Source organism: Ciconia boyciana, chromosome 5 (genome assembly GCF_034638445.1).
Source record: "Ciconia boyciana chromosome 5, ASM3463844v1, whole genome shotgun sequence".
NCBI lineage: Eukaryota > Metazoa > Chordata > Aves > Ciconiiformes > Ciconiidae > Ciconia > Ciconia boyciana.
Window position 1 is genome coordinate 82,182,093 of NC_132938.1, and position 23,110 is coordinate 82,205,202.

The following is a 23,110-nucleotide window of genomic DNA, read 5'->3' on the forward strand; positions in this document are numbered from 1 at the left end:
AAAAAAAAAATGGCAGCCAACCTGTTGCTCTTTGCAGTCAATGCTTCCCATGCCAAGTTTTACTTTATGTCTGGAAAACGAGCCATGGAAAGGCTTAGGACCATATCTGACACTTCCTCGGGGTTTATAGTTTGGGCTCTTTTTTAAACAAAGCAAAGTCACTTTGGGAGATCTTAGCTTATCTGATGTGGCTTCTTCCTTCTATTTTTATGCCCAGGGAAAAAGAAAAGGAAAAAAAAAACCCACAAATCAGAAGAGAAGAAGCCACAGAAGGGCCATATACAATCTGCTGCTTAAACAGTGACTGCCTCAAGCAAGAGATGCCTTCTGCACCCGTTTTCTTCCCAGCTACTAAACTGAAAGCTATTTTCAAGCATAGCTACACAACATCTTAAAACAGCTAATACTCATTCACAGAGCATCATTCAGCCCTTGGCCACCATATCCAGCTTCCCACTCCTTCTGGTGGCAGTCTAGGTTCAAACCTAGTGCTGGACACTTGCGTTATCCTGTGTGCCTTCTGGCCCGTTAGCTTCAATTTCTGATGGAGCAGTCCCTCTTCGGTTGTATTTAGCTTAGCTGCTAATCGCCCCAGCATCTGAAAGCATTCCATGTGAAAATCAATAGCAAGAGCAAAATACTTTTAAGTCTTCATAGAGACCCTGGAATTTCTCCCATTTTGTAGTCACAGAGCCCAAGAAGATCAAAAGAAAACGGCCGTGACTTCTTCATGCTCATTTTGGTTACAATAAAAATGCTTTTCCTTGCATTTTGTCACACAGGCTAGATCATGATGGATTAATTGTGAAGAAGATGAGCCTCTTACATACCTACAAAGAGAGAGAAGGCGGCAAAAAGCAGTGCAAACTCACCATACACCATTTCATTCTTGTTTTGAAGGAACAGTCTAAAGTCAAAGGGTAATTTATTCATTATGCCCATTCAAACTTTCACATCCCCTGAACCTGCTGCCAAAAGTACCATTTAACCTGAAATGCTATGCTGGTTTTTTTCCGATGTAGATATCTGTTCCGTAGGAAATTCAAACGGGCAGGTAATAATCACAACTTAAAATCACTATATATGTAGACAGAATTTAAAGTTATGCATTTCGTACCATTTTTAAACACAGCACAAAAATAAATTAATAAAAAAATATTTATTTTTGCAGTTGCAGAATGCAGTTGCATTCCTTCCAGCAATGCAACTGGAAGGAAATGAGGAGTACAGCTAGAACTATGACTTTTCACAGACTCGTAGAATCATAGAATGGTTTGAGTTGGAAAGGGCTTTCAAAGATCATCTAGTCCAACCCCCCTGCCATGGGCAGGGACATCATGTTTTGCGTTTGCACATACAAGCATTTTAGACACAGACCTCAGAAGATGCAATTGAACTTTTAATGTACACTAACAAAGAAGAAATCCTGAAGTGCTGCATCCACTTTTTAAGGAGAAAACAATTATAAAATAAGGTGCAGACACAAGATCCTTCTGTCAGTTCTAAAGCTTCCATTGCTCACTGTAAAAATCTTAATACAAGCATACATGTCCTCTGCTTACAGCCTTTTTCACTAATATGACAATGAAGTTATCTAGAGGAAGATACCGATAGAGTGTGTGACACACTCAAATAGCTAAATACTCAGAATCAGCTTGGATTAGAGGTCATCTCAAGCTCAAAAATATTTTATAAGAAGATAAATTGTTCACGCTGTGGAAAACACAAGTTTCCTTTCCTCAGACAACTTATTTACCTACTTATCACCATTACTTGATAGAATACCAGTCCTGGTAAGCAACCAAGTAGTGTAAAACAAAGATCTTCCCTCCTTGTTGAAGTAAAGAAGAAAAGCAGTGTTGCATTTGTTACTGAGCACCTAGGAGTTAAACCTTCCAACACATACAAATAAAAATATGGAAGCGTCCCATTATACATTACAGTTAATCAACACAATTCTCTAGGTGAAACCAGGCTGTAGAGCATGGCCAATTCTCAACTTTCCAAAACCAAGTGTGGGATCCAATTCTGTATTCATTTCAGTAAACCAAACCTTCCCCAGTGCTTCTAAGTCTAGTTATCAGGAGTAACCAATGAGTCCGTTTTAAACTAACTAGGCATTATGCAGCTCCTTCCCAACGCTTCCAAGTCAGGCAGACACATATCAGAAAACAAAATTACATCCTCTCTTTGCTCCAGCTCCAAAACTTGACTCCTCTCCATTGACGTTAGTTGAATTTAGCAAGCGGAATTACCCTCTTAGTTCCACAGAAAGTCAATCTAACAAGCATGGCTTTTTCCCCCCAAAATGATACTACGTTGCTTACAGTTATCAATACTGATTACTGTTGTATTAACCTAATATTCTTGAGTATTCTTTGCCTTAAACAGAGCAGTAAATTGCCAAACACCTCAATACTTCAGTGATTCTTACAAGCACCAAACCACTCTTTAAAAGTTTACTGGCATGAATAGGAACAGTATACTGTCAAGCTACACAATTTGCTAGATGTTTCAAAAAAAAAAAAAAGACACAGCGAACAGCTGTAACTTGTGTTTTTAGGAATCCAGGACAGATCCTTCAGCAGATAAATTCCACTGACAGGAACTTCACACTACTGCTGACCCATCAAATCTGTACCCATATATTACAGCAAACTGCATGGAGGGTTTTCCTTCCCTGCTAGGTCTGTCCTGCTCAGATTTTAGTACTGTATTTTCCAGTGGATGAAGAGATTATAGTATTAGTGTGGAACAGAAATCATAGTGACTGAATAAGCTTAGCATATAGAAATCGCACACTATCATGCATAGTGCATTAGCTCATAAAGCAATACGTATGTTCATAAAAGAAGCCTAACAAGGAAAAAAAAATAGGGCAGGGAGAACAGAGATAGGTTTAATGGAAAGATAGTAAATAGTGGGTTTTATATTTATCTTGTAAGTCATTCAGCAGGGAAACTAATACTGCCTAACCGTGGATCTGGAAGAAGTTAAAACCAATAAAGGCAAATCCTATTCAGTAATTCACCTGCTCTCCAGTGTCACTGCTTAGCTCTGTGAACATTATTTGCAAATGCAAACAACTATAGTGCAGCGCTCTTCAACAGATTTGTATTTAAAAAAATATAAACCGGTTCGGAAAAAGAGACAGCTTTTTTTCACTCTTATTTTTCCTGCTCACCAGAACAAATGGTTCCCCCCGCCCCAACTAGAAGCCAATTTTCAAAACAGTACATTGCCTTTGCTTCACTTTGATGTCAGAGAGGAGACGCTACAAGTTCTCCTCGGCATCTTCATCTTCCTTCCTTGGACAGGCTGGATCGATGGGCTGGGGCCAATTGTATGAGGTTCAACAAGGCTCAGTGCAAGGTCCTGCACTTGGGCCACAACAACCCCATGCAACGCTACAGGCTTGGGGAAGAGTGGCTGGAAAGCTGCCTGGCGGAAAAGGACCTGGGAGTGTTGGTTGACAGCTGGCTGAATATGAGCCAGCAGGGTGCCCAGGTGGCCAAGAAAGCCAACAGCATCCTGGCTTGTATCAGAAAGAGTGTGGCCAGCAGGACTAGGGCAGTGACTGCCCCCTGTACTGGGCCCTGGTGAGGCCGCATCTCGAATGCTGTGTTCAGTGTTGGGCCCCTCACTACAAGAGAGACATGGAGGGGCTGGAGCGTGTCCAGAGAAGGGCAACAAAGCTGGGGAAGGGTCTGGAGCACAAGGCTGATGGGGAGCGGCTGAGGGACCTGGGGTTGTTTAGCCTGGAGAAAAGGAGGCTGAGGGGAGACCTCATCGCTCTCTACAACTGCCTGAAAGGAGGTTGTAGCGAGGTGGGGTCGGTCTCTTCTCCCAGGTAACAAGCGATAGGATTAGAGGAAATGGCCTCAAGTTGCGCCAGGGGAGGTTCAGACTGGATATTAGGAAATTTTGCTTCACTGAAAGGGTTGTCAAGCACTGGCACAGGCTGCCCAGGGAAGTGGTTGAGTCGCCATCCCTGGAGGTATTTAAAAGCCGTTTGGATGAGGTGCTTAGGGACATGGTGTAGTGGTGGTCTTGGTGGTGTTAGGTTTACGGTTGGACTCGATGATCTTAAAGGTCTTTTTCAACCTATACGATTCTGTGATTCTGTGATTCAGCTCTGCATTGGCCTGCAGAGTAGACAGAAAGCCACTCCAGTGAGGTGTGCTGTCCTGTTGACCACTTTTACAGTTGTATATTTTTCCATGGTCTCACAGTGACCCCTTTGCATTCCAATGCACCCGTGTAAGCTTACTAATGAGGAAGTGGAGTTATATTGATCCCAGCTTTTTCCAAAAATATGGTACTAGAAATAAAATGTATTTACTCAGAGAAGTCCAAAAAATAGCTTCTTATGCCCCTGAATAATAGAAATCCAGTGTACCTCTGTTCATTCTTTGGACATATATCAGATACAAAACTGCATCGCTTGGAAAGGGTTAGCATTTGCTTGAATATTAGTAGAATAACTATTTTGAGTTGACTGCAAAGAGATTCTTTTATCACTTCTAAATCATAAGACACAATAAATGTCTCCCAGTTAGGAGATCTGGTGGATTTTGCCATTCAGCTACTATTCACAGAGGTTTTTGGTTCTCTATTGCTGAAAAACCATCAGGATGATCATTAAGAGATTCCAGGCAGATTCTCTTGGAAAGCTGAATGATGAACACCCTACCAGCTGATGCAGTTTTCCAAGAAAAATTACTGCATCTCTCAGCATTTTATCAGGTGCTATAGCAATTGCCCCCGCTCAGGATCACCAATGAGAAAAAACGCGGCTGTTAACAACCAAGTCAGAGACAAGAAAGGAAAGAAAGGGTGACGCCTGTTCTGCTGCCTGGCTCCATGGAAAGCTGGGGAGGGCACGTGCCATAAACCCAGTACGGGTCTTTTATCAAAAGCTTGAAGAGTAAAAGACAGGGCAGCATTTCCCTGCTGCACAGCACAACACTGGCCACCTTGTTACCCGCCAATGGCAAATAAACACATTTTGTTCTGATATAAAATATATCTACACGCACATACACACATATATATATTATATATACGCACACAGGTCTGATTGCTGAGACCTTAGTGTCTTGAAAAAGAGGAAGAGAACACCTACCTCTCATTTCAGACAGGAGAAAGGCTCAGTTGAGCACTGGGGAAATCGGTGTGAACACAGTTCGTATTTCCACTGCTACCTCTACAATCATACAGGCTAGAAACTTGTGGTTTTAAAAGGCAAGGCAAAATTACCAGAGAACAGTGACACTCAGAAATCTTAGAGGATTTTGACCTACTTCTGAGAATCCTTAGCATGTTGTTTGGCATTTACCTAAATGAACTGTACAATCTCAGTACAATGTTTAGAGTCCTTTATTGAGAGCTCAAACTTGCACATATGGCTCGGCTGACAGAAAAATAACTTAGACAAAAACGGGGGGTGGGGGGGAGTAAAGGAAAAAAGCACATCTATACTTCAAGACCTAGTATGGCAGGTTGCTTCAGATGGTGATGATGCAGCTCACAGAACAATGCCAGGTTTACTGAGATGACCTGTGAAAACTTTCAAAGGCATAACATAAAATTGGATTATTATTCCCATAAAAATTAAAGGATTTTTTTATTCCTCAGCAGCAGAGTCTCTGCTGGCTTCCGATAGAAAGCACATAGTTACAACGAAGGAATAATAATGCACTGCAGATGATCATTAAGACAGACAGGACACGTGTTTCCAAGAGGAAGCTTCTAGTTATGTTTCGGAGACCTGATAACATGTCAACTGTAATAAACTAAATTGCCTGAAACAAATCACTCTAATTTCATCTTTTTATACCATCATATCTGTTTCCCCACAATGTATCCTAATGTAGCCCATGAGACATAAATCTATACGGGACAAACTTGTATTAATTTTACACTTACCTAATACATGATGTATTCAGCAAGCATTGCATCAGATCCGGTATTTTTGCTTGGTATATAAAACTAGTGCACGAGTAATTAATGCTGATTTTTACACTGATTTTTATCAGTTCCAAATAACTGCTTAAGAAAAATCCCAGTAACGCAAAAGTTGTACTCGACTGTATTTTCCATGCAGTTCTCTCCCTGCTATACTATGAATCCTCAGCTCCTATCATGGACTAAAGGGGAACCATTCCCTTAAGTAGGATGCGTTTCAGCCTACTGAAAGGATCAGCTTTGAAGAGAGAACCCTAGCTCTTCAAAGCCTGAAACCGGCTTGAAGCAATGGTGTATCACCATTCATGCGCTCAGGCCTCCGCATCAGCGTCCATACACTAGGGAAGGTAAATGTCAAGCGTAAGTGAACGATCTGGGGTGCTGAGACCCCCACTTTCAGAAAGCAACGACTATACTGCGCTGCAGGCTCCACCCATCAATCCCAAGTTACTGAAAGTTTTGCCTCCGGTTCATAACCGGAGGTTTTCTTAATGTTTAGCTGCTCAAATGGAAAAAAAAAAAAGAAAATCTGAAGTACCCACAATTAGCAGCATTTTGTTTTAATGCTAGCCAAATTATTTCTCTTTTAAAAGGCTAAAACGATGCTGTGGCATTCTCTGGGGATTTAAAAGAACTTTTAGTTCCCACAAAGGCATTTATTCACTGGTAATAAGCAGAACTCTGCCATCGCTACCTTCTACACGTTGATAGGTCTGTGCTTCTGTTCCGAAGGACCTCTGAGCTAGTAAAACTACAGCAAGCTTCAGGAGAGAAAAAAGTCAATTTGTTTTCTTGCTTAGCTGCAACACATTTATATCCCATCGTTCAAAATACTTCTTCCTTAAAATGCAAATCAGAATAATCAAGTGCAATCGAAGTTTTAGGTGGACAGATTTTTTTTTAAGCTGAAATATTCCCAAACTCCAGTTCATTAAATCAGCTTCAGGTGAGGCTTTGTTTCTCTACAACATTTCTACGTCAGTAAAATCCCAGTGGAGAGAAAAGAAAAACCAGGAAGAACAGCAGAAAAAGATGATAAAGTAGTTACATGCAGCCACGAGTGGGAAGTCTATAAAAGGCAAAACCAGTCAGAATTTTTCAGCTGAAAATCTTAATTTTTGTGTCCAATATAGATTTGGTTTTTTAACTCAAAATCTAGGGAAAGAGAACAGCCAAAAACCCAGTGGTCTCCATAATCTTTTCAGAAGTAGGAAATTCAGAGTTCAACCTCAGTTCTGCCTTACTGAGATCAGAAATTGAGTCTATCTTCCATATCCCAGACACACCCCCTAATCAAAAGGTCTATCTTCCTCTTCCCACTCTTCTGTCAAAAATATTAAGAAGTATAACTTTCATGCTAATGGAAATAATTAGGAAACACTGACATTTTTATAAGACAGAATTATTTTTCTTTAAGCAGCCTTTCTGAAGATTCTTCCAAATAACTTTGCATTACCATCCCTAATAGGTATTAGCTGGAATTACTCTGTGTAACCATTGCTCTCCCATCAACCTATGCTCTTCTGATGGATTTCACAGACTACCACGTTTGACAACAAGCATCCTACAAAATCATAATCGATTATCAGCAATTTAAAAAAATAAACCATAGGACAACTATTGCAAAGAAAATATAGCAGGGTGTGCTTTGAAGCTGACGTGTGGGTGTCATCAGGAGAAGCTCAAGAATTTTGTTAGCGGCATATTTACAGATACCGCTTCCCAACGCACGGTAAGCCCTTGCATGCCTCCATAACCATCTGGCTGGCAAGGAAGTGGCCGTTTAGAGATCAGACACCGGTTTAGCTTTCTCACAGTTACGTGGTGATATCATCTCTTAGAAATCAGATGCGACACATCTATCGACTTTATGATCAGCATTTAAAACAGACTTTCCAGTGACCGACAGCAAAATTAGCAATGCCTCATCTGACCTCAGGCAAAGTCGCTGGGGCAGAAAAAGATTTCAAGCATGATACTTACATATTCTATTCATCATATTATTATTCCTATTACTTTTTTAGCACATAGTAAACGAAATAATTTTAGCCAACTAGCTAAAAACAGGTTCTTTTGTCTTCTCTGCAATGACACAGTGAGGACCTCCTGCCAGTCTAGATGCCATTTGATGGTGAAGAAGGATTAAACCCCCGTAGAGGGACGGCAAGCAGAGTTCAAGAAAACTCCCTGCCCACAGCTACTTCCCACTACTGAATGGTGCAGTGCGTGCTACCTTGAAATAACCGGTGACCTGCTAGTGAAACACCACAAACGCTTTACCTGCATGCTCAATAGCGTGACTGCAAACCAGAGAGATAGGAGGACTAACACAGGGTGGCATTTGGTCGAGAGGCATAGGTTACATAGATAAAAAGTTAAGAGAATAGTATCCAGTTCCCCAGGAGATGCTGATGTCACCAAAGGACAGCATGAACACCAAACACGAGCTTGCTGATTTTTCACTTCTTTTCAATCATTCAGGGAACAAAAGAAGGCTTAAGCAATTATTATTTTTTTTAAAAGAGGCAAATATTCATTACATATGTACTCAAATGAATTATTCGTGCATTCTTCTTCAATCTAAAGTGAAATACCTTTTGCAACATGCTGGCCATTTAAATGTCAATTCTTCATGTCCCCTTCAGTTACTTACCTAAAAAAAAAAAGGAAAAATACATTAATTTTCCATGTTCTCAAATCTATCATGAATATATGCCTTGCTCTACTGCTCCTCTGTAAGTTTTCAGTAGTTATAAGTTAGGTAAGACTACTAGGGTAATGGGGTTTGGTTATATTATTAGTTTAGATGACATGTTTCCACTTCTGCTTCAGCTAAGCATTCAGTAATTGAATTTAAGAATTTTTTTTATTATTATTACTTCTCTTTCCCTCCCCAGTAAATGATTTCTAAACAAAAGCTACTTGATGCCCTCAATAATTTGATTTCCACATTCTGTGTATTTACTCTGGGAAAAAAGTCATAATTGCACTTGCAGTAACGGAAATAGAAAACATTCAGCAAAAGTACCCCAACACAGTCTTCAGTACAGAAATTTGTGCAGACATTTGTGCAACTTCTTAACAGCTACTGGCAAAAAAAAAAAAAAAAAAGAAAAAAGAAAAAAAACCCCAAACATTTTGAGCAGACAGAGCAAAGGACAGCAAACCACGAGACTCTAGTCGACAGACTAGTTCTATGAACTCAGGTACAGCTTTCCCAACAATCTCCATAGGATCCATATTTTAACCACTGAATTTCTCTTTGGTTCTACCATTAGTCTCTCATGGCTTTGGAGATTAAACGATGGCGTATAACAGTAGGTACCACTGCCTGTCTGAGGAACTAGTTACTAACGAGAAAGCAGAAAAAAAGCTTGCCGTCAACAATGCTCGCCTCTTCACTCATTCACTACTCAATAATTCCATCCGCCTTACTGGCCCTCCCTTTTCCTCCCAAGCCATCAAAGCCATTTCAGAAGTTGGTGCTCTTTTCTTGCTTTTACTATGCTTCATTTTAGAAAGGAATGGTTGTATTCAAGGCTCTCCCCTTCCAGACTCCAAATTCTTGACATTAACCATGTCAACATCCAGAAATAGCCAAAATTTGTAATTCTTAAGAGATTAAATTGAGACTATCACAAGGGATTGGAATTGTACTTCATGTTTGTCCAAATGATAAAATTAATCAATAAAGCCATTCTGCAGTCCTGTCATTCTCTACGCTGTATAGAAACAGTTTGGGTTACTCACAACATGAACTACTGTCCTAAAGCACGTTTAGCAATGACCGCAAATTAAAGCACAACTTCTGTGACAAAATAAGACAGCTTTCGAAAAGTACTTGGCAACACTAGCAAGCAATATATAACAACGACGATGAAGATAGACTGACCAGGGTACATTATTGGCCAAGCAGGAGTCCCACTAGGCTCCTGCCTCCAACAAGTCAAAATGGTGAGTTGGTTTGCAAACTCATAAACCTGGGTTTGGTATGAGGGGGCTTGAATTTCTTTACTTTAGGTTTTTGTTTGCTTCCTTGCTTTGTGAGCATCATGTCTTTCAGGCTTTTCGCTTAAGGGAAAAGGACTAAAAATGTAGCTCAAAATCAAAACCTGAAACAGTCATGTAAGCATATATTCCTGGGAGAAAGAGCTGTAATGGTTTTATCAATTGTTAAGTTAAATCCCAGTGAAACAAAGACTATTGGCACTACTAAATTGAAGTTTCATCTGGAAGACACTGGAGCAACAGTACATATAAGCCCCCAAAACCAGTAACAGAACTACACCCTCCGGCCAGGAGCAGCGAGAGCAGCACATGCACGACAAGCTCACAGTTCTCTTCCACAGAAACATGGTTTTCTATGTCATTATAGACTGCAAAACCTTTCCAAACCAGCCGTGAAAAACAGGCAGGCATGAGTTCAGGACCTCCTAGAGGTCCCGTCCTCCCCTTCTCACCCAGGAGCGACTGCCCAGAGGCCGAGCACCCGGATGGAAAAAAACTTCCGGCGCAGCCTGGAACCGGCCCGCAGGCGCCCAGCACGACTATGCAGGCACGAGCGTCTTTGCTCCAATCTAGGTGAGGGCACCTATTCTTCTCCATAACCCATACAAGGAGACTGGGCAACAGCCACAGGTGTCAACAACTGCAAGTCTCAAACAAATCTCAACTCATATTTCTCCCATCCACACATCACCCGTCACTCTTCTGTGATTGAATTGCATTTGTTATTACTTCTTTTCTATACTCAAACTGAAAATAATTTTAAAAGTTTACAATACATCCTATAAAAAGGTATGATTGCCTTAGATGATCCTTAAACTACCCAAAATATATCCTTACAAGCACTGATTCTGAAAAGAAATATTTCATATTGCATCCATACCACCACTTTTGATATATGCTGGCTTTTCAGATGTTTTCTTAACCCATACCACAAGTTGAGAATGATAAGAAGCATAGGTGAAACCCACAAGAACTAAATAGCTTTCATATTCAATCACAAACCCACCGGAATTTAAGTCATAACCCCACACTTTCCAGCATTATGCTTGCCCAAGTGTTCTGAAAAATTTCAGATGGAAATTTCACTTTTTCTCATAATGTGCTCACACTGAACAGAGTGTACAGGCTCAACATTAATTCTGCCTGTACTCAACTAACTGTATTTTAGACTGAATTTTAAGTCACTGCCAAATCCAGACATCTACTGCACAAGTTCTGCTGCTCTACCTCCTGTCAGCCTACTCTGTGATGCCTCTGAACGAACACTTTTTTTTTTCTCCTGGCAGAACTCATATTATCACCCTCTTTCAAAGCAGAAAATTTTGATCCTCTAGTCCATATGCATGCATATGTTTAGTCTTTTTCAAAAGAAATGTAACTGCCAGCTACAATTCATCCTTCTCCAGGGTAGAAGCCCATTTCCGAATTTATAACACAATTGTGCTTAACTACAAGATGTACTTAGCCGGATTTAAAATTTACTACTATATACTTTTGTCCTTAAAATGACAGCTCAATGTATTATTGCCATCTGACTAGAACCGTCTGATGAAAGGTGCTGGTTTTTAGGTTTGGTTCATTTTTCCCCCCCTTTCCCCTTTAAGAGGAAGCATAGTTCTCAAGAAAACAAACTAATCCTATTTCTCACAGGCACTCTCATTGCTAGTTTTCCTACAGTTGTTTGCAATGATTACCCACATACCCTTTCCACAGGTAATTTTGAGCGATAACAAAAACTTGAGTGACTTTTTTGCAGTGCCTTCTTTGCAGTTTAAAAAGTTGGGAGTTTAAAAAGGGGGGAGTTAAGTTTAAATTTTAAAAAATTTTAAAAATTTTTTAAAAGTTGTGGTTTTTTTCTTAAAGTTGGCCCCATACAAAAAAGTTGGGTTTTTTTTTAAAGTTGGCCCCATACAAAAAGTACATATTAAACTTCAAGTACTACAGCTAAAGCTTATTTCTGTGGAAAAATATCTTTGTCCTTTGCCATTTGGCAAGCGTTACACTGATTCAATTGCCTGGGGCTTATACCAGAGGAGCTGAAATCAAGACAAGTGCCCCTTGTTGTGCGTTAAGAGTAATCATCAAGAATGCAGATAGTTCAGCTGTCCTTTGCCCATTCTAGCTGCAGATCACAAGCATTCCGCTGAAATGAGGTGTACATTTCTCTTTTATCTGTGAAAAGTAGTTGTGTGGGGAAACAACCATCAGACTCCAGATGAGGTGACTCATACGCAGATAATGAATCCCATACCATTTCTTTCATGTCTTGTCCTTCATTTTGCACCTTCACAACCCAAGATGTCTAAGACTGTACTGATTCCGGAATTGTTTAGTGCAGATACAGGATGTAAACTGTTAGACTTCAACTGGCATCTCAACCTCTTCCTTCAGGGAACACCAAGCCACAGTCAAGCTGAAGGCATACTTGCTTGAGGGCAGGTGTTGCTCGCTGCTCCTGGATTCTTCTCTCTCAGCTATTACCAGGCTTGACTTGTGAAAGTAACCCAATTCTGTGCTCTTAAGCACATGATTAAATGGGATATAGACAGGGTTTGAACCTCTACTTGTTCAAGAAAGCAGTTAAGCACATGCTTGACCAACAAAGTTCTGAAACCTTGTGGTGTGCATTACCCCGCAGAAGAACTACCTCTCAGTAACTCAGCTGGTGCCAAAGCATCCAGTAGATCTCCACAGATCTGTTTCAAGAACACTTAAAAAGTCTTGAAGAGTACCTTCCTCCCCCCCCCCCCCAAAAAAAAAATTTCTTTGGTCCTGGGTAGCATTCTGTACCTAAACCAGCCAAATATAGATTTCAGACTTAGATTAGGCTGTAGGCTCAAGGCTGGGGAGGCTGTGTTGAAGATCCTGCTCTGAATCAGGTAAAACAAGCATTTGAGCTTTATGATGCCAACACACCATGCAAGAATCCTTCCTGATCACCGAGCTCCGAGTTATTCTGGACAGGCATCTCAGTTTCTTCCGTGAAGCTGCTCCACTTTGTACAGTTAAATATTTATTGGGTTGGGGAAAGAGGATGCATAACGTGTGTCAAAGCAGTGAAGAAATCAGAGTAATTGACGAGCCATTAAAAACTACATTACTGCTTCCTTAGGCACTGGAAGTGAATCTAGCAGTGCTGGTAAAAGATGTTAAAATGACTAATCTGCAAGTTAGGCTCCACCATTTGTATGAAGAGCCGATCGTGTCTTCTCACCCTCCCTCTTCCCCCTTTCTCCATAGCATACCAGCTTATTACAAACAACAGGACCGTCAGAAACGCTACGAGCAGGTGTCATAATACCACCTTTATCCATGAGACTCTAAGCCACACCTTCCTCCAATTTTACAGGAGGATAAAGTTGCAATAGTTATTATTAATCAGGGAGGAAATCAGTGTAACAGCCTAAACACTGAGCTTCTTGTGAAATAGGATTAGTGCTACTGGATGAAGCTGTCTCTTGCCTGTCTAACAATTAGAAGTGATCCTCCAAAAACTCTGACCGGAATTGTATTAACTAGCAATTACAGACATAAATAGCTATGAGACTGAAATCTTATTCTTCCTACTACTGCAGAGGACTTGAAATGAAAATAGTTTAGTCTAAATCTGCACGCTGCCATCCGCTCTGGGAAGCATTGACAAATCTCCTTCCTTCAGGATCTGTGTCCACCAAATCAGATTAACAAGAAGCTGCCTTACCTTCAAAATACTCATTCCAAGAGCCAGCAGTGGCTGCTGAAGTACTACTGTCTTACAGCGATCCCCCTGTTAACTGCTTTGGCTCGTCCCATGTCCACCAAATAATTGTGTTCTTTGGTTTCCATGCCCATTCGCATTATGCCAGGTTCTTGCATCCGCTTAGAGCACCTTATGCAAGAAGCAAACACTGTGGTTTGGTTTTTAAATTAGAATGCGATTTTAAAAAATCCACATTCTTCCAACCCAGTACCTTTCCTCCTTCACCGTAACGTATCTTGTGTTTACAAATCTTATTTTTAACTAATCTTTTAAGAAATTCGGTGTTATTTTTTGCTCCCTCTTTTCTGCGAGGATTTATCTGTCTTCCCTTACTTTTATTCCTTGATACCTTTACTTCTTTATCCCGATACCTGCAACTCACCGAGGAAGTAGCCTGAGAAAAGCTATATTAAATCAGATTTCATATTCCTCCAGTACTAAACATACCACACTTAGCACAACCATAATGCTCACCTCAGCATTCCTACGTGGAAAGAGAGTAAATGTAAGAAGACGCTTACCACTAAGATCTGTCTGAATAATTTTGTTTCTCCTATATAAAAGGAGGTAAAAATTGTTTTACCTTGGGAAACAAAGCTCTATAGCTCTGTCTGGGTCGTTGAAAGAGAGGGAAAGAAACAGAACTGTGTTCTTCACATGGTTTTGGGGTTTTTTTCAGATTTACAGGAGATTTTCCATGTAAAAAACATCTGTGTGAAGGCTCCCAAATCATTTTGGAAATAGTCCCCGGCTACTGGATGTCACCTGGAGTATCTGCATCTCTCTAGGTACGTTTCTATAAGCAGGGTCTCTGTGGTTAAAACCCTAACTTTCTACATATGGCCACTGGGACAGAGAGAGGATGGATGACAGGGAGAGGCAGGCAATCCGCCTAGTAGCATTTTCCTGCTTTTGGAGATGTGGGTGTCATCATCTAGGCAAAAAGAAAGCCTGGAAAAGGAAACTTAAGATGGGAAGTATGGAAGTATCCAGGCAAGAGAGTGAAGATGGCACGGAAGAAACTTTGTGGGGGTGGGAGGCAGAAGAAAAGAGGCCAAGAACACCCAAGAATGAAATGTTCTGAGGAACGGACGTTAAGGATGTGCAAGCAATCACTACGTGACATAACATACTTATTAGCACACTAATACGTGGAATTCCTTTACACATATTTCTCTCCAAAGCTGCATGGAGAACTAATAATCAACACAGGCTTCCCGAGAAGAGAAGAGAATGCAGGTGGCAGGGAGAGAGAAGGCCAGCAAGAACGGGCAGGGCGCGGGAGAGGCCACGGAGGACGTTGCAGAGGGCCCAGGAGTTCACGCGTCACATGCATTCACTGCGCTCAGGCGTCACAGCCCTGTCCCCTCCAGCTGGGTTGGTCTCACTCTTGCCCTTTCCATGCAAGCAAGGCACCAAAAAGTGCATAGCAAACCAGAAACTGAAGCCTCAAATCTTCTGGTCTCTCTTTAGAGTTTTCAGCTTTTGGGACAAGGTAGAATGCAAGCTTTGGGAGAAAACAAAAGCAAGAGAAAAATAATTGTTCTGTGGAGAAAGGTTTTTTCCCCCCACCAACAGGAGCAATCCTGGTATGCTGACTTCTGAAAGATGGTGCAGCTTCGTATGAACTCAAGCTTGGAATGGGGACGTGGTTTTAACACCTTTAGACCAAGTTCCATCAGAGCACTCTTAGTTTATAGAGGAAAAATCAGTACTACTCCTTTAATCTTAGATTTTTAGATAGCTGCACGGGTTGACAGGAAAGGCAAGAAGCAAGAAAGAAACTGCAGCCCTATACTCGTGACAGTAACACCAACAATTACGCATCAGGAAGTTTTATGAATCCCGTCAAATCACTAAGATCACATCAAGCAAAGTTTGGAGCAACTACGGGAATAATGAACTCGCTTAGTTCATCTTACTTTTAACTCCAGTGAGGCGCATTTGACTCACTCCAAAGAGCCACTACACAGAGCAAGCTGCAAACCAAAACAACAGCCTACCAGAAGACTGAGTAATCTTAACTTCTATATAGCATTCCGATACTGAATGGGTGGTCCTTGGTGGACTTCTTGTGTGGGGGACTTTTCTTATAGGTATCAGACACATAGGAGTAGGGGTGCATTAGCTGTCAGAACCTTTGCTTCGTATTTTCCAAACAAAAACATAGCCAGTGAGATTTAACGTGGCGTTAACTACCAGTTAACTCATAGTGGTTAAAATCCACAGCTGGTTACCATTTCTAACATACAAAGTTCATATTAAACCCTACAGCTTAGTAAACGTTGAATACAAATCTTAATTTGTATCCTTGAGACCATTATGCGCTGCCTAAAATGTTCGAAGTGATGCATTAAAAGAAATTTACCTATTTTTGTGCTTAAGCACTTTCAAACCAACTGCCTCTGCATCCTCCTCTTCAAGAGCTCTGCAGCCGGCTGCTTTTTTTTCTGTAGCAAACAGTTTCAGCACCCTGGCAGGGCACCGAGTCACCGGGGTCGCAGAGAAGGAGAACAAACGCTGCCTTTGTGCAGGTTCCTTGGAAGACAGCGAGAGCTCGGCTCACGGATACAATACTGTCAGGGACAGCGTGAATTGCACAATATGCCCGATATTCAAAGCACCGACAGCATGAACTCTTTCACTTTGACACAGGCTTTCAAAGTCCAAAGCTCTTCTCAATATTTTCAGTTAAAAAAACAAAAATCCTTCAAAAAAAAATGCTCTTGTGTCTAACTGGAGCTTTAACATTACAGAGCCCAATTCTGCGAACTCTTTGAAGCCATCGGTACTATCTATAAGAATAGCAACTGCGCCAAAATAGTAATTTACTCTCTTCCTCCTAACCCTAAGCATCACCCAAGATATTTCAATAGGTTTTGAATAGTTTAAATCCACCGTGTGCTTATAGCTGTCTACCTTAGAGAATGACTAAGTTTTGTATTAACAGCAAATTAATGGTCTTGCAAATTCCAGTTAAAGCTTGAGGGTGGGGTAGCAACCCAATATACTTTTTTATATATATACTTTTTAATGTATCTACACTATATATAGAAAGCTGTAATGCAGTATTTTGTATTTGGTTTCATTCACTGTGATTACATCAATCTTCTTAAAAGCACTAAAGTGCCAGAGCCCAATATCTGGATCCAAGGTACCTACTGAAGTAAAGCTAGGCATTAGTAGCAAAGCAATCTATTTAATCCTTTAGGGAGAGGGAGATAGAATATTTCTGCTCCTCCAACATAAAAAAGAACAAGCAAGAGAGAAGAGCTCATGACATCATTCTTTCCAGAGCAGCTCTCTGAATTCTCCTGCCATACCATCTTTTTGCAACCAATATATGAAAAACCCACTTGAAATTTCTGCTCCTCACATAGAACAGTACTTAATTAATTCAGATTTTACTTCATGAAATCTATACGTTGAGCAAAAGAGACTTTATGGGAAAACCTAGAAACCATTTACTAAGCGCTCTACCGATGTCAACCATTTTAATGCTACTGTTTTAATGCTACTTTTATTTTGACGCAAGGAGATGTAGTGTTACCAGCAGTACAGTTGCACGATGCAGTTCCACCTCAGCTTAACCTTTCGTTAGTGAAAGGATAGCACCCGCTGACTTTTGCAGGCTAGCTGACAATCATATGCTTGCTACCAGGTACTTCTGAAACATCTCACCTTCAGAGTTCTCTTTCGGAAGTGGACAAAACATTCTGAATCACTTCTTATTTTCCCTGCGCCAGGACAAATTATTTCACAGGCCTCAAGGAGAGGATCCTTGGGCAACATATCTTCATGTCACCCCTACCGTCATAATCTTCCAGGGGTTTTTTGTTTGTTTGGGTTTGGGGTTTTTCCCAATGCAACAGACGAGACTCGCTATAGTTGATCCTATTTCTACGAGCATTGCACCACCAGCTTTATTTAAGGACCAACACATCATCGTGCCCAACACAGACACAGCAGCAGACCATCTCTGCCCCAAAAGATTGGAATCCAGGACTGATTCTAGACTGGAACAGGACAGCGACAGCAAAGTACAAGGAAACGAAGAGGCACTGCTCAACATCATAACAAATGGACAGGGCTGAACACACGGTATCATAAAACGTATGCGCTGAGAAGCACGTCATAGAAACCATGGTAAAGCACCATCAGAAGGATGCTGGCCAAAAAAGAAATGGCTTTGCACATCTCTGCATACAAGGAAAGCAGAAGGCAAACACTTGTAAGCTTCTGTTCGAAAGGCAATGAGTATTGTAAGTTCGTATTATGATCTGATTAGAGAGAGAAGTCAACAGTTTGTTAGTAAACAAAGGGCGTTGTTTTGAAGTGGGGAGCGAAGAAGCTCTGGAGAACTCTGAAAGCGATACCTGTTATAGTCCATGTTAGAGGAAAAAATGGAGCCAGCAGAAGTTAAAACAAAAGAATAAAGTTAGTTTCGTGTTAACGCTTTACTTTCATACTACACCAAAAGCCTAATTTTGGCCAAGACAACCACTGCATTCATCACCACGATAAAAACTTGAACAAGAGCTGTGAGGATGATCAGGAAAGGCACATGCCAAAAATGCCCTGCAAGAAAAATCCAGAGCATTCAGGTTCTACTCACGCAACTGGGTTAAATCCACCTAAGTCCAGACTGACACTAGAAGAGGCATACCTACAGAGACACACGCACCCAACCGAATGCAAGATGTGCTCAAGTTACAGGCATAAATCACAGGCATAACTGAGTTATTACGGCGAGGGGTAAAAAATCAAGAGTGGAGGCAAGAAAGAAGCGAAAGCTCTGTTGTAGTCATGTTAATATGACAATCCAAATCTAGACGAGGTGTCCAGAAGCGGCTAGGATGTATTTCAGTTTGGACTAGAGACCCAACATTGCAAATACCTCAAATGTCTTCTATACTTTTTGGGTCTCCACGTTAGGCAATACTCAGTTTTGAAAGATGACTACGTAAAACTGGCAGCTACTCCTCAGACCATTAGATCTTTTTCCTTTGAAATATTAAAACCCCAAAGCTGCCGTTTTCTCTCCAACAATGACATTCCAGAGAGAGAGAGATCTCATCCATCGCTACGTCAAAGCTGATAACTATCGGAACATGAAGCCCAACGAGGATCTCCGCAAAGCTACCCAGTCGCAGAAGATGGGGCAGTACCAATGCGCAGTAGTGAAAAACTGCATCTGCCTTCCTCCCCTGCTTAAGTCCTGATCCAACATGCTGCCTTTCATCCCTGACAGAGAAGCAGCAGCTGGCATAAGGCCAGCTTCAGCACCTGAGCAGCCACGTCAGAAAACAAATCCCACACAGAGAGGATTCTCTGCAAGCCGTTCTGTATCTTCAGCAACAGTGAGTGCAACCGTCCTTTTTCCTTGCCTATAACATATAGGGCAGAATTTAGCCTATAATATTGAACAAGGGAGAAAGGAGAGATAAAGAATAGAGGGAACAATCAATCAATCTGACATTCCCCATGTCTCCGAGTACGGTCAGAGACTACAGATACTCATTAATGACCTGTCATTAGATAGTTGTCCACCATAAATATACACCATTGCTTCCACTGAGAGCACAGAGAGATTAATGCTGAGAACATTTGAAAAAAACTTTTAGCAGGAATGACTTCTAACTGACTTCCAAATTATTAAGAAATTACTTTATAGCATTAATGTATTTTGATACCTTTTCTGAGACACCTCACCAGCCTTCTTGCTATGCGACCCACGAAGATTGTCTTACTGGCTCTCTCAGGACGGATGTCCTCTGATGACCGTGCTCATGGTATCACAAGGGCCTCCTGAGCCCAGGGCGACAGCACGGCTTACAGTGACATTCACTGGGTGCCAAGCAGCTCCGGACTTCAATATATGGCTTAGGAAACTAAGCTGAAGGACGCACAGCTGGGGCCCCTACTTGCGAGATGAAATTACCTCAGCAGTCATTTCTGTTTGGCTTCCTTCCTACTTTTTATGCTACATGCTCAAGAGGCTTTAGCTAGCAGTCTTTTATTTAATTAAGATTAAGATGCTGATCTAATTTTTTAAAAAGGAAGCAGAACATAAATGTAGCTTGGGAAAAAACAAATTATACTGTTTACCAAGTCTGGCTAGACTTGCAAGTTACTGCCTGCTCTATGATGAGAGATTATTGGGGAGCAGGGAGGGATGACACCTCACGAAGCAAAGGGGGCAACGGCAGAAATTACTATTTTATTTCAGTTATACAATTCCCCCAAAGCTGGTAGCTCTAGCGGTTCCTGAACAGCTGGAATATAAGATAAACTGAACGGAAGGTCACAAAGCTCTCTAGCTGAGGAGGAAGCTGAGCCAGTCATTAAGATGTGTCCTTACTATATGAAGGACTAAATACGACTTTTAGAGCTCTTTAGCTGACAGGCATAGGTATTTCGCTCCTCTCGCTAGTTACTAAATCATTAGCATATTATAAAAATATAGCTGAGAATGGCTCCACATAACAGTTTGAGGATTAAGCCACTTGCGACCTTCAGGTCAACGTTTCCTTGTTCAGTATGAAAAGCCTAGTGAAGGAAAGTTTCCTTATAGTTTGGGGAGATGTAAAGGGCAAACTCCATAGGGTAGAAAGACAGATTACAATTATTATTGGTTTTTTAATCGTCATTATCACAGTCACTTTTTTTTCCAATATCTTTTATTTCATTACTTTAATTATGCAAGTTAAACCCAAGGGATCCCCCAAGGACACGAATAACTCTTACTTCCTTCAATAATAAGAGAAAAATAAAAGGGGTAAGAAATTGAGATTAAAACCTGCAGCAGCTCTTTCATCTTGTATTCCTCCTAGAGCATAAAAAGGATGAAATCTTTTCCTAAGACCAAGGTGAGGAGGAAGAATAGGGGCCAAAGGGAAGGAATGAGTGGGCAGCGGTAACACCTCCTTCATTTTTCCCAAAAAAGAGTCTCAGAAAAGACTCGAAACCATCTCTTAGAACAAAAGCGGAACAGTCTGCTCGAGCAAAGGCCACGTGCTTCCCTCTTACATTTGGCCTTCTGGAAAAAGGAGCTATCATTCACCATTAGACAGCCTGCCTATTAGCTGTCGTATTTAAAGGTGTAGTGTGTCTGCTGCACTCCGCCTGCCTCCCCCGGTTTTGACGCATCTGCAGCAGGCACAAGCTCCGCTCTGAAAGCCCTGCCAGCTTCATTAGGTTACCCCATGCTTTCAGCAACGCTGATTATATTAGCTTGTACATTATGCCTGTGGATCAGAACTGGCTGGTGTCCAGCCAGCCTGGAAAATGGAGTGAGCGGGCAGGTCTGCCTGTAAATGGCAAGGCAGACATGCCCGCAGTCTGACTGTACCGAGTCGTTAGCACAGCAATTTACACAGATAATTTCTGGGCTTATATTTGGAAGGCCAAATTCAGAGTGATGGCCATAATTCAAGGATGGTGCTGCTCCCCCCCACCTTCCAGACACGAAATCTCCGAATCTGGAATCCGGTAGAAAACACACACGGGGAAGTATCTTCTGTTTGACTTGGTTTTAAAACAGAAACTTCCATTGGAAGTTGATCTATTTGGACTTTGCTTGTATTTAATCAAAAAATTATTGAATTAATAACCTCTGAGAAGAACAGCCCCCAAAGGAAACGTCAGCACAGACTGTACCATGCATGGGGCTTTCTGCATGAAGGATACGATGCCCAACTGAATCTCATCTGGTTTGGGATTAAGCATAAATTTGGCATAGCACTGAGGCTGACCTATAATATTCCAGATTAAAGAGTCCAAAACAAGCTCCAGTTCAAAAGCTACCTATTCTTATGCAAGTCATTTCGGAAAAACAAAAAGCTAGTCTTTGCTCCTTTTTTAACCTATTCAAAGAAAACAAGGAATAGAGTGGAGAACGCACACAGAGAAATGTAACTCAGAAATATCCCAATTTGTCCCATGTCCTGTAATAAACTTTCTGTACTTCTTTCTTCAGCAGGGCAGGTAGGGGGGAATAAGAACACAGAAAACCTGGAAAGATTTGGTCCGGAGCTCGGGAACAGTAAGAAATATTCCCAGAGACCTTTGATTTGACAATGGTACCACTAACTACCACAGCAGAACTGCAGAAGTGTGTGATAACGTGTGACTAAGCACAAGTTACACTGAGGAAATAAATATTTTGCATTAGCCGGAAAGATATATCTGCTTAGATAAGTCTATTATCTTAAAAACATGTGCGTGCCTTTGCACAAGAAACTCAATAACCAGGGTCACACCAAACAGCCAGATATCACTTTCAACCCCATTTCACTCTTGTATCTTAATTTCTGAAGCAGAAGCACCACTCTGCAGCCAAATAGCTTTCTCCAGAGCTCCTCGAAACAGCTTTTTTTCTTTTAAACATTTTTAATTTATTTTTTTTTTTGCAAAAAATTATGTCAAAAGCTGTATTTGTAAGCAAAACAAATTAAGATTTCAAAACTTGCTATCTTGAAAATGATACAGTATCATGTAATTTTGCAATTTCTAGGCTTTCTTGAGAGCCAAAGACAGTATTTTTCCACATTAAGAATTGCTGACAGATGTTCTCCCCTCTGTTGTTAAACAAGTCTTGATAAAAATACACTCAAGTCTTAATAGAACTGGATGTACCCTAAGTAGGTTTTCCATTTGATCTGCTGTACGCCTCATAGGCTTTTTTGTCTGCTTGTTCTAGCACAATGCGTGTTTGGTACCACAACACTGACAGCTGACAACTGTTTTTCCTATTTGCAAAAGCTTTACCATTCAACTTGAACCAAAAGCATTTGTCATGTTGCATGGCAGCGAAGTAGATTTAATCAGATAAGGCCACTAGCCTTGTCAGTGCCAGGCTGAAAGAATTTGGTAGAACAAAAGCTGGATTTATCTCTCTGGGAGTCTGGGCAGGGAGCAGCAGTGTATCTTCATGAATGCACAAGGGGGAATTTCAAGAGGAGAAGAAAATGAACGCAAGAGAATATTTTCATTACAGTTAAGCCAGAAAATAACTGTTCTTAAGTGACCAGCAAGATGCTCCTGCCAGCTGACAGCACCATTGTCAGAATTTTGGCAACATAAAGTGAACCTCCGTGTCCCTCTCTCAAATGTTACCAAGACGGAGGAGGACACCTTCTGTGCTCTATTGCTACATGTTTATATTTCCAGAATAATACAGCATCACCTGATATCTGGTCACATTCAGCAATCAAGCTGCAAAAAAAATTAATCAGAATGGATGGGAGTCCCCAAACTGCAGAGACGATCCTCCAAAATATTCTGTTAGGACTCCAAGTTCCTTACAAGTCATTAACAAAACATGTTGTACCTCTTCTAGCTAATATGGCAGAGAGCACATAAAACACACCCCTAAAAGAAAGGAAGCCTTCATTG

At 41.1% G+C, this 23,110-nt stretch overlaps 1 long non-coding RNA gene across 1 annotated transcript in view; it reads right to left on the reverse strand.

Moving 5' to 3' along the window:
- The window catches only part of LOC140652339 (uncharacterized), a 133,063-nt gene that overhangs the window by 48,780 nt on the left and 61,173 nt on the right, over positions 1-23,110 (reverse strand). The window contains exon 2 of the long non-coding RNA XR_012042741.1: positions 8,562-8,620. This is a non-coding gene — a long non-coding RNA (uncharacterized lncRNA). The remainder of the gene's footprint in view (positions 1-8,561; positions 8,621-23,110) is intronic.